This window comes from Camellia sinensis, chromosome 7, assembly GCF_055761805.1.
Source record: "Camellia sinensis isolate YWXY chromosome 7, ASM5576180v1, whole genome shotgun sequence".
NCBI classification, from domain to species: Eukaryota; Viridiplantae; Streptophyta; class Magnoliopsida; order Ericales; family Theaceae; genus Camellia; species Camellia sinensis.
In genome coordinates, this window is record NC_138967.1 from 196739049 (window position 1) to 196751465 (window position 12417).

General features: G+C 36.2%; 1 protein-coding gene and 1 pseudogene across 3 annotated transcripts in view; both read right to left on the bottom strand.

Moving 5' to 3' along the window:
* LOC114322985 (uncharacterized) overlaps window positions 1–8245 on the bottom strand; it is a 50407-nt gene extending 42162 nt beyond the window's left edge. Inside the window, exon 1 of one of the 3 annotated variants that reach the window (XR_014336673.1) lies at window positions 7999–8236. The gene's annotated coding sequence lies outside the window, so the exon portion shown is untranslated. Of the gene's footprint in view, window positions 1–7998 lie in introns of all 3 variants that reach the window. The other 2 variants (XR_014336672.1, XM_082880340.1) reach the window with 2 other exon arrangements.
* Window positions 8246–9734: 1489 nt separating this feature from the next.
* Window positions 9735–12417, bottom strand: part of LOC114322966 (conserved oligomeric Golgi complex subunit 5-like) — a 43441-nt pseudogene continuing 40758 nt past the window's right edge.

A 12417-nucleotide genomic window follows, 5' to 3' on the forward strand; every position in this document is an offset into this window, starting at 1 on the left:
CTCGTACGGATTCTAGAGGTGACTCATATATCAGCACTTAATTTCGTACAGCACTTTGTTCCATACCAGAAATCCTTAGGTCTTAAAGACCGAATCATCCATATGGTGTCATAGTATAGCATAACATACATGAATCACGGTATTATTACCCCCGGGCAAGGGCCATAAGACCACATTATTTTTACCCCCGGGTAAGGGCCTTGTTCTAAGAATGCCATGAATACTTATATATATGTGGACAATCACTCATTGATTCAAAACGTAACATATCAGAAAATAGAGCATTTCTTATCATATCATGTCATTATAGTACACTTAACAAAGACAAAACAATTCACATTCTAACGTGGGTTGCATAATGACGTTAAACCTTTGTATTCATGTCATAGGTTCTGAATGACCTTAGGTCCATACGTAACACAACAGAATAATTTTAGATTCACACAGATACCATTGCTCAAGGATGAACATAAGTTCTATCTATTTTTTTTTTTGAAGTAACGTAGTATGCTGATAAATAATAGAGGGTTAATATTCATTATTGACAAAACAGAATGATTCCCAAGTCATACCGATGTACGCAAATCTTTTCAACGTTCACATTGATTTCCAATCGTCATAAATGTTCGTGTAACACTTACAAGGAACAGAGCGTTAGTAACAATAATTATCAATGGTAAATAAAATGTACATTTCCGTACTATTACTCACAGTGGTAGGTCTCTGAAGCGGTGGAACGGTGTCCTCGTCTTGACATACAAACATAATACACATAACAGAATATGAGAATAAAACCAATCTCTTTCTTATTCTTCAATCAATAGTCATGGTGGTTCTAGACTCATTAGTCCTCCGTAGCTTATAATCCATGCCTCAAGATAAGAAGAAGCGATAGGAGAAAGGTTCTGACGAAGAAACGGTACAAAATCGGTAGACAGAAAGTGAGCAAATCTCACTAATTTAGGCATAACTATTTCTGTATTTAGAATTTGGGAGTGAGACCACCACCATTGGAAACTAGACTTCCGGGGCTTCATTTTAGGCTCAAGAATCACTCAAAACGGAGTCTAGATGCAAAAGATATGCTTGTTCAAAGTTGGCAGAACAGAGCTGTCTCCCCCGCACGTGTGGGAAACAGGGCCACACATGCGGGAATGGGGCCGCACGTGTGGGAGAACGTGCGTTTTTAGCATATTCAATTTTGGTTTTGGTACTGTAGCGCCGCACATGCGGGAAGACCCGCCGCACGTGCAGCTCTGGACCGTTTGGAGTCCGAAAATGGCTCTTTTTGCTCCAACACTTGGTTCTTCCATTCTTAAGCTTAGTTTCTAATATAAATCACTTAAAAACATGTAAAATTGCCCCATAACATGATAATTTAACATTAACCAATTGTATTTTCATTTCAAACAAATCAATCTTTGCTTCAAGGTTCAAGATTCATGCTTAATCTTTCATAATCTTCAAGGGTCTTAGAACACAACCCACAACCCACAAATTCACTTAATTCTTGCTTGATTTTATTCTTTGGACAATTCTAAAGTGCATTTCATATGGTATTCATAAGATTGAGCCCCAATCATAAACAAACCATAGAACCCAAGGTCTCATTCCTTAAATTGAATTCAATTAAATACATGCTTAGAACCTTAACTTAAATGGTCTCAAATCTTTCCATATCATTATGATTCCATGAAATTAATGTCTTAAACACAAGGATTCAAGATAAATTATCATACCTTAGTTCAATCTTGGTCTTCCTCTCAATTCTTCTCCATTTCTTCAAGCCTCCATGGTTGATTCCCCTTCTCTTTCTTCAATTCCCTTTAATCATCTCCAAACCCCCATGGTTGTTGAGTTGTTTTTTTCTTCAAGAATCTTGGTCTCTTTCCCTCTTTCTCTCTCACGTTTCTCTTCTCTTTTACCTTAGATATTTTTGGCTCAAATATCTGGAGTTCCCAACACACATAACATGCCTCCATATATATAAATATACACACACTTAAGTTTTTCATAATAAGGAGGCCAAACACGTCCTTACAAATCGCACAAAATCAAATTTCAATTAAACTTCCCAGGTGACTCTAAAAATTGAGCTGATCATAAATATGTCCTCTATTCTGGTTTCTGAAGCCTCTAAGGCCTTCAATTGGCAATATTAAGTTAACCATCCAAACGTACATTAACGAATCAGACAAGTTAGATTTCCAATTAATTTTTCCAAATAGGTCTAAAAATTCCCATTAACATACCCAAGTACTCAATTGTGATTTTTGAACCTGTAAAGGTCGGTAATTTCAATTTTAAAGCCGTGACCCAATAGATAATTCTTCCATTCAAACAGATATCATTAAATTAAAAAGGCATTAACTCACAAGGGCATAAGGGTAATTTCATATACGGATTTTGGGATCATTACAAATAATAAATATGACTAAGATATTTATTCAATTAACCTTGCCTAACTAGTATTTGTATTAGTGATTCGAGCCATTCATTTTTTAGATTGTGTTAAAATAATTAGATCATATTTTTCTACAAAAATATATAAATTTTTTTTTCCAGTATTTCTTATTTTTTATTTTTAAGATAAACTTAATCCAATTCGATTTTAATTTAATTTTTGTGAATGATGATATTAACAAGAATTACGAGATCAACTGTTGGACTTATCAAAATAAAATTACAATGGCCCAAAGACAAGGCAACAAGACGGTCCAATTTGATTTTATTATTATTAGTCAAAGACAGAATAAGATTTGTATTATAAGATTACTTTATTCAAAAGCGATGCTTCAAATCAAAGCCTCTCTGTTTCTCCTGCAATCCCATAAATGACATTCAAGAAAGGCACCATGTTGCGCTCCCACTCACTCTCTCTCTCATAGTTATGTTTACCTAGTTTGAACAAGTGAAGTTAATTGACACAATTACCTTTATGAACCATTGCTACAAAATTTAAATCATGTTGGCCTATTCAAACCCCCCATTTTATCCTTAAAAGTAAATGCAAATGCAAATGCAAATGCAAATACAAATACAAATGTAAGTATTTTATTTTATTATTTTCGTTGATGGAGCTATGTAAGCCTGACAGCATAGTTTAATCATACAAATTAGTATTTCAATGTTTGGTGATTCAATTTTTATTGGTATGAAATTTTTGAAAAAATAAAAAAGCAACATAAATAGATAGCTCTGCCATTCATTAAAACAACTATGCAGTGCAAGTACAACTAAAGAGATCTTTAGAGAATCATAAAATATTCAAAAATTACAATTTTAATATATATTGCATATATTTTCAAATAATTTTTTATTTTTTTTTTACATATTTTGTTATATATATTTTTACACACATACCAACATTAACCACTATTAGTTGGTTGGTAGTTAACATTTTTCTCATATATAATATATTTGCGGATCATAAGAATTTGAGTAGTGATTTTTTTTGATAACCAAATATGCGAATCAATTTACAATAGTAATTTTAAGGAAAAAGAGGTAATCCAATTATGAGTTCAAGAAATGAGAGGCTCTACCACTGAATCATCACTATGCTCCTTTCTCTCCTCATTATGTCTCTCAATACATTCTCTTTCTACATTTTCTCTTCAAAGATTAGATTTTTGTCTTGCCTTATATGTGCATTTCTTTGATTTCTTTCTCAATTTCTTTTGGCTCACTTGAGGCCATACCCTTATGCTTCTAAACTACTCCTCTTCAACTGTTTGGCTTTTGGGTTTTGGTGGGTTTGCGCTATTTCAATTCTACATTGGTCTATCTATGCTTATTAAGTCTCTATTGGTTTCAAAAGAGGTTATTTCTTTGCTTCTCTGGGTTCTCAATGAAGAAGACCAAGGGGACTAGGTTTAGATCATTGAAAAGGGCAAGTACTTTTCTCTGTTAATCACTTTTATTTATTTATTATTATTCGATTTGCATTTCTCTTTTATGTTCTTTTCATTGGATCATACGCAATGTTTTGTTAGATTTTATTCCCATTTTTATAGATTGTGATTCGTGATAAGAAGATTGGTGATTTATGGGTCGTGTTTGTTTTTCTCAAAAAGTTGAAATTGCTGTGATTTCTTATTTGTATTGCCTGGGTTAAATTGGGTTTTCCGTGGTTTGTTAATGGCTGAAAGAGTAGAAAATAGTTTGCCAAGGATCACTGTAGAAAACAGATTGGTGATTTATGGGTTGTGATTTTTTTTTTCTTCCACAATGTTGAAATTACCATGTAATTTCTTATGTTTTGTGATTACATGAATTTGGGTTTTTCTTGATTTGTTAATTGCTGAAACAATAGAAAATAGTTTGTTAAGGATCACTGTTCTTTTTCATGGGATTGTCAACTTTAGTGTACTTGAATATCTTGAGATTTTATCCCCGTACATTTGTTGATTTTATTTGCTCATTAACATATTGCTCAAAACAGACCCAGAATCATTCCCCCCCCTTAAAATTTGCTCAGGTAGTTTTACATTAATCTTTCTGGGTTTGAGTTGTTGAATCTGGATGAGGATGCAATAGCTTTTAATGCACAAAAACTATTTGTAAATATGAAATATCACATCTGAAACTTAAGGAAAAATCCAGTGTTTTTGGACATCAAGATTGTAAGGTAGCTCTGTCGTCATGTTCCCAAATGCTTTTGATCGATTTTTGGAGTTTTGGGTGCAATGATAAAACAATATTCTTGTGGGATTATGGTTTTTGTGCAGTTTTTTAGGTTATTTGGTTGGAGCATAATGCTAAGTTTTTTGAGGATTTGATTGAAGAGGTGGACTATTTATTAGATAAAATTGTTGCCAGTGTTCTTCTTGGGTTTCAGTCTTCACTCCTTTTAGTGGAATTTCACTCTTTTGTGTGTGTGTGTGCGCGCACGCGCGCAATGATCTCTAGAGATATGAGGGGAGTATGTGATTTTGTAGTGCGAGAATTTAGATGTCTTTATTTTTGTTTTCTTTTCTCAGACTCATCTTTGTTCCCCCCGTTTGTCTTACACTTTTCTTCTTTTCTAATATAATATATATATATTTATCTGTTGTTGATCATTAAAAAATCAAGATATTTATTTTTGAAGAAACTAAAATGTTTCTGGCACCCAGGTAACAATGGTTTAACTTTGCATTGCAGTCCAAGAACTAAGCGAGGGGGACATAATTTTTGTTTTGTTGTGTCTAAGTCACCAAGAATTTCATCTAGGAGTCTGAATTCAGAATTATCAAGGAAAACCTCGTAACTACGTCAAGGCACTACTGTCCTTTTGAAGTTTCTTCTTGTGATCCTTATTTCTAATTTTTTATTTTTAGTTTTTTGAATGAATTGACATAAAACATTATGGTAGCAGATATCTTGTAAGGTCCCAGTGTCCCACATCGAGAATGGAGAGGGAGTTTCTGGGCTATAAAAGTAAAAACCTAGACCCTTATATACCATCGACGCCTTTTCCCAAGTGGTGAAATCTCTAGTAGAACTCCCCAGTTAAGTGTGCTTTAGCTGGAGTAGTTCTGGGAAGAACAAATTTGTGCGGGCATGGCCCAAAGCCCCTGGCATCTTTCGGTGCATGTGGGCGGGCTTGTGAGCTGGCAGGCTACTGTACGGGGACGTGTAGCCTTAAGGAGGGTGGATTGTAAGGTCCCGGTGTCCCACATCGAGAATGGAGGGGGAGTTCCCAGGAAAAGTAAAAACATAGACCCTTATCTGGCATCGAGACCTTTTCCCGAGTGGTGAAATCGTTAGCAGAACTCCCCAGTTAAGTATGCTTAGGCTGGAGTAGTTTTAGGATAGGTGGCCCACAGGGAAGAACAAATCCATGTGGGCATAGCACAAAACAGACAATATCGATGACATGTAAAGCGTTAGGGTGTTACATATCTATTGGGCCCGAAGCACGATAGATAACAGATCCTGCAACTCCAGCACAAATCAAGAAATTCATACGTGCGTCTCATCTATGATTATCGGACTTCCCACTATCATTTCTGACAGATTGTCTCCATTACTAGGTGCTATGCATGGGTTGCTTGCGACTCAGTGACATCTTTATTCCAAGCCATGCATGACCGTGTTGAGTATTGCATCCTGTAGATTCATGAACAGAATTTTAGCGGGCTTGGTTTGGATGCTGCAATGGACGATAATTCATCGCCTTACATGGAAGAATTATAGAAATGCATTCTTCACTTTCATAGCGAATTCCTATCTCGACTTTTTCCTTCTTCGGTAAATATTGTCTCTGCCGGGATAGAAAACATATGCAGTCGACTTGCCACGAGCATGGCGTCACGGGTTTTGATATTCTTTATCCGGCATGCTTCACTTGTTCGGCCCCTTTCAGAATCGGGCAAATTGAGAATGGCTAGGGACATGGCTAAGCTGGAATTGGCCATGGGCTAGAACTTGTTCTCTGTTGAACAGCTTCGTATGGTGTCATACTACACCATCTTTATTCCCGTGGCCCGGAAGAATTGCAGTCGTCGATGCAAAGGAACAAACTCGCATAATGCGAAGCCCTAGGCATAGAGAACCTAGAAAGAGAGATACAAATATATCTAGCCAAATTCAATGTCTACTAGCATATGATGCATACATTTATCTATGATTTCCTATGGTATTATTCGTAATCTTTTCAAGTGTTAACTTTTCTTAGTACAAAAGTTATCTCATATTAGACATCACTTCAAAAGATGTACAAGAGTTTCCTCTCCAACTATCCTCACAAAAGTATAATTGTTATCCAACCATCCAATGGCATGGTCTGTGTAACTTCTTTCCAGTGTCGTTTGGTATAATGTCAAAACCAAGCCCCATCATTCTTCCACAAACATATTGCACAAAACAAACTATAACATATCACAAAACCACTTGCATTAGGAATGCATATAAAGCCATGCTCTCAACTCAATATTTATGGAGGTTTCATGACAAATGCCACATATTTGTCAGATGATCAATTCCACAACAACCAATGTGATTGAATCATGATATATATCGTGTATCACTATATCACTTTTGTATATTGTGCACGTGTATCCTAGAATTAACATGTATGAATATAGATAAATGAAACAAGTATCTTATTTTCATAAAAGATATAAATATATCATAAGAATGAAATATTAGATCATATAACCAATGACACCAGCAAAAAAATCTAAGAGACTTATAAATTGGTCTAAGAGGTAAACATACATTCATTTGAAACCCAAGTAACTAGCACATCCAAATTAAGGAAACATATTTTGTTCCCTAGGGGCACTTGTTATGAAGACCCTACTTAAATACACTCAATTAGGGCTTGAAACTTCAAGATTCAAGCTTAATCTTTCATCCTGCTTATAAAATTATTAAATTGATTGATCATTTAATTGGTGTTACCATTAGATGTAGCAAAATGATGGATACCAGTAGCTTACTATATTAGAGCATGTATTAGCCACTAGTATTGATTTATATTTTCTTTATTTTTATGAATTATCTACTTAATATCATTTCCAATTATCATAGATAGTGAAATTCCGTCATCGGGTGAAATTCTCCACATTTTTTGCCTTAAAAAGCAACATAAAATCCAATACTATTTTACAAAACAAATTTGTTTTTGCTGCCACAGTGTTAATTGAAAATAATTAAAAACATTCAAGTTGTAATAAATAAGGTCAGAACATGCTTTTCAACTAGTTATTTTTTATTTTTATTTTTGGGCACACGATAGTTCTATCATTTCTCCATAATTTAACACCAGTGTCATACTACATTTTCATCTGAAAATGAAACATTTTCCTTCTAATAAATTTCTTAAAACTCAAGCATTCTAGTTTACAAACTTTACCAAAGAACATACAAAATTGGGCAATATTATTAGGTTCATATATGCAAACTGCGAAATCGAATTTCACGAGAGAATAACATCTACAGGGATTACAAGAAAATAATCAAAATATATATATATATATATTTAGAGAGGCAGAGAGAGAGAGAGAGAACCTCTAGTTGATGGATTGAAGGTGAATTAGGTCAGATTGAGAGGCGATTTTGAGAGCGAGGTCTTGGGGCTCGACGCAGTGGAACACAAACACCTCTTTTTTATTGGACTTCTTCTCCATGTGGTCTGTGCTATCAAGTTGAAAACCCTAAACCTTCGATTCCATGCCTTCACAACTTTACCAGTGACGACACTACTGTTTGACAAAGGTTTAATATATATATATATAGAGAGAGAGAGAGAGAGTGATGAGAGAGAAGGAGTTTTTTTTGGGGAAAAATGCTTGTTACCCCCAGCTGGGGGTGACACCCAGTGAGGTGTCAGCTGGGGGTTGGTCCGAAAAAAAATGTTTTTCTTTTTTTTTTTTTGATTTCTGACCAGTGGGGGCGCGCCACGTCACTGGGGGCGCGACCCCCACTGGGTGTATGAAGCAAGGTTGTTTTTTTGGGTAGAGTGTTACATGCACTAATTAATGTACAAATTAATGTATCAAGTGTTATTTTACTATTATTGACCCATTTATTATACAAATTATAAATATTTAAAACTTTTAAAATTATGTCACATTATCTATTAGTATATTAATTAATACATTAATGAATATATATATAACATTATCTATTAGTATATTAATTAAAAAATTTGAATATTTATAATTTGTCTAATGAATAGAGTCATAGTGTTAAAATTAACATATGTTGATACATTAATTGGTATACTAAGAGCTCGTTTGGAAAGAAAAAGCCTTAGGATTTTTGGCTAAAATAGCCACAAAAAAACCAAATAGACTTTTTAGTCAAGTAAGACAAAACATCACATCCAAATCATAAACATTACATTTTTTCTCTCACAAAAGTCAAAAAAATCAAAAAAAACTCAAACGAGACTTTTTAACCTCAAACTAAAATAGCTAAAAAGCCAAAAAACCCACCCACATCCCAAACGAACCTTAATTGATACATGTAGTACTACCGTTTAAAATAATATCATATAATGTCTTGATTTGAACGTGATAAATAAATGTCATTGCGTAAGCTTCTGTTAGATTGATTATAAGGTCGCTTCAAAATTATACATTTTGGACCTTTTCACAAGGGGAAAGTTTTATACAACTTTTTATAGGCATCACTTTGAATCCTTTAGAAGGAAGAAATTTGTACAATTTTTTTATAATTAAAGGACCTAAATGTATGATTTATTTACAATTGAGAAATTAAAATAAAAGCATGAAAATAGCTCATAAACATAAGAGGAAAAACTATAAAATCTAACCACAACTCTCATCAATCATTTTTTTTTGGGTCTGCCATACAAATCTTCAGCATATTACCATATTGCACAGATAGGGATCAATTTCACAACTTCACAATGAAACAATTATTATTTCACTATAGAGTGGCAAAGCATTCAATTAATAAATTGATGCTAAAGGAAATGAAGAATGCTTTACTGTAAAGATGTTTACACATATCATTACTAAAATAGGGGATCCAAAAAATAAAAAATAATAAAAAAGAGATGGTAATCAAGCCTATATAAGGAATAAGGATTGAGACAGGGTCAGCAAAGCCCTAGAGAAGTGACAGTAACTAAATAATCCATCATATACCTCAAAAGAAATCAGTATAACTCCTACTTAATATAATTTAGCCAAGTTACCTCGTCTGCAACGACACTATAATAGCAAAAAAACTGGTGGACACTAGTTTATCGAGCTTCGCTTGAGCTACAACTTTCATCAAGAGTTTTGGGGCACGGTCTTTTCTAGTAATGCCGAACCAAGTCAAACCATAAGAGGATATACAGGGCTAAACTCCTTGTCTCCTCTTACTCTCACCTTTGCAGCATAATCATCTAGAGTTGCTTTGATGCCTTTCCAGATCTGATCCTCCCCTTGAGAATCGAGCCATAGCGAATACTATAGTGGTGTGAGTTTGTTCCTTTGCATCGGCGATTGCAATTCTTCCGGACCACGGGAATAAAGATGGTGAAGTATGACACTTACTGGTAAATCTTGCAAAAGAGAAGATAAACCTAGTTGAAATGTTTCCAAGAAAATGACGGGTCAGAAAACTCGAAGGGCTCGGTATGGTGCACGAAGCTGTTCAACAGGTAACAAGTTCTGGCCCACGGCTAATTCAAAGTCAGCCATGTCCGTAGCCATTCTCAATTTTCCCGATTCTGAAAGGGGCCGAACAAGCGAAGCATGCCTGATAAAGAATATCAAAACCCGTGAAGCCATGTGTAGACATCTAATTTTTGACCGACTTTAAGACTCAGACGTCATCGTTTGAGCGCTTGATGATTGTGCTTGTTTGTGCTCGTTTCGAGTTTCCAGAGTTTTCGGCTGAGTGCCTTGCCTCCGGGCCTCTGAACTCTTTGTGTTGTGGCTTGGTTTGTGGACCATGCCTTGTTAACCTTGTCTGGAGGGAGAGAGAGGCTTGTAGGCCACTTTTTGTAGTCGTAGACTACTTTTCCCTCTTGTAGGCTAGTTTTCGGTTTCCGGAGCCTTCGGCCCAGCACCTTGTCTCGGAACCTCTTAACGTTCTCCTCTTGGCTTGGTTTTTGGACCATGCCTTGTTGACCTTGCCTGGAGGGGGAGAGAGGTCTTGTAGACCACTTTTTGTAGTCGTAGACTACTTTTCCGGCTGTGTGCCTTGTCCCACAGACTTTTGTCTTGCTTCCCTTTTGGTTTGGTTTTGAACCGAACCTTGTTTTCCTTGCTTGGAGGGTGGAATAAGAGGTGTAGACCAGTTTCTCTCCCTGAAGACCACTTTTCTTCCCTGCCAGCCAATTTTCTGGTCGGCTAGCTAGTCTTGGTGGTCTTTGGACCACCAAAAGTGGTCGGCAGCCATGCCACCACCTTGCTTTCTTTGTGCAGACCACTCCTCCCCCTTGCCGACCACTTTCTCTTCCCGCAGACCACTTTTTCTGGTCGGCCGACCAGTGCAAGTAGTTGGCCGACCACTTCAACTGGTCGGCAGCTTTCCTGCACTTTCTGCAGATATTTTCCATGACAGCTGTTGGGCACAAAAAGCATCCACCATACACGTGTATAGAGGGATTGATTCAAGCTTGAAGCTTGTTGAACAAGCTTGATGCATGTTTTTCTATAAAAAGGGAACCTTCTCCCTTTTTCTTTAGGTTCAGAAAATTGCTTAGGGCATATACATATGATCCATCTCTATACTTCATCCTTTCTCTACATATTTGTGCTTGAAAGTGCCATTTCTTCACACTTTTGCACACAAACACCTAGTGAAACATCTTCATTCTTGAGCTGAGCTTCTTGGAGGTTTGCTTGAAGCTCAAGGTTTGGTTTTTGCCTCAGAAGTTGTTGTCTTGCTTTGATTCTTCAAGGGTGAGTCTCTAATCCTTTTAAAGCCTTGTTGTAGTTGCTTACTAGGCCACCTTTGCATGCTTATTTTGGCTTGACTCTCAACTATAAAAATCATCATTTATAAGTATTTGAAATGTTTGTTTGAGGCTCCTATTGTGTTGGGGGTGTTCTACCCCCTTTTGTGCCTTGTTTGGCCTTGTTTTGGGCCATCACTTTAGGCCTTTGTAATCACCTTTGTTTGGCCTTCCTACCACTAAAACTTAGAGGAATTTCAGTGGTGGAAACTTGGTTTTGAGGCCCCAAATAGGAGGGGGTTGTCCCCCCTCCTCTTCTCTTGTGTGCTTGTGTTGATAGCTCATCAAAAGAGCATGTAGTTCTATCTTCTTGAGGCTTTGTTTGAATACTTTTTTGTGACCTTTTAGACCTGTCATGACTCCGTTTTTGGCTATCTTGGTCACCCCTTGCATGCTTCTTGTATGTGTAGTGTAATCCTACTTGTAGCACATTAAAGTAGTATGTCTTTCTAGTATGTTTTGGCTCCATCTTAGCGTGTCTTAGACCTTATTTTAGCATGATATACCTCTGTCTAGGGTTGGTTTTATTACCTCTTGCATGCTCCCTGCACTTGTAGTGCAATCCTCTTCACTAGCCTAACATGCATCATGCTTTTGACCATCATTCTAGCATGTTTTTGGCTCAACTCCAGTAAGCTTTTATTTCTGTTTTGCCATGCTTAAGCATTGTTTTAAGTGTTTTGGGTCATGCATGCCTTGCTTTGTATAGCCATAGTTCATTCTTGCTCACTAGCTTTGTGTTTCGAGTCCACTAGCATGCACTGCTTGGGCTATTTGCCTGATCTAGCATCATTTGATATATGATTTCAGAGCATGTTTCATTGTCATACACTCACATCTTTCACTCTTTCAATGCTTTGGAGGGTTGGTGCTTTATGCCTTTAGTATGAGCCGATGTGTATGCCATCTTGCCTAGGCCTTTGGGCTGCCATTTCAGTGTGTATTTGGTCTCATTTTACCGTGTTACAACTCTAATTTTTGTTGGTAAAGTCATCTCATGCTTGGTT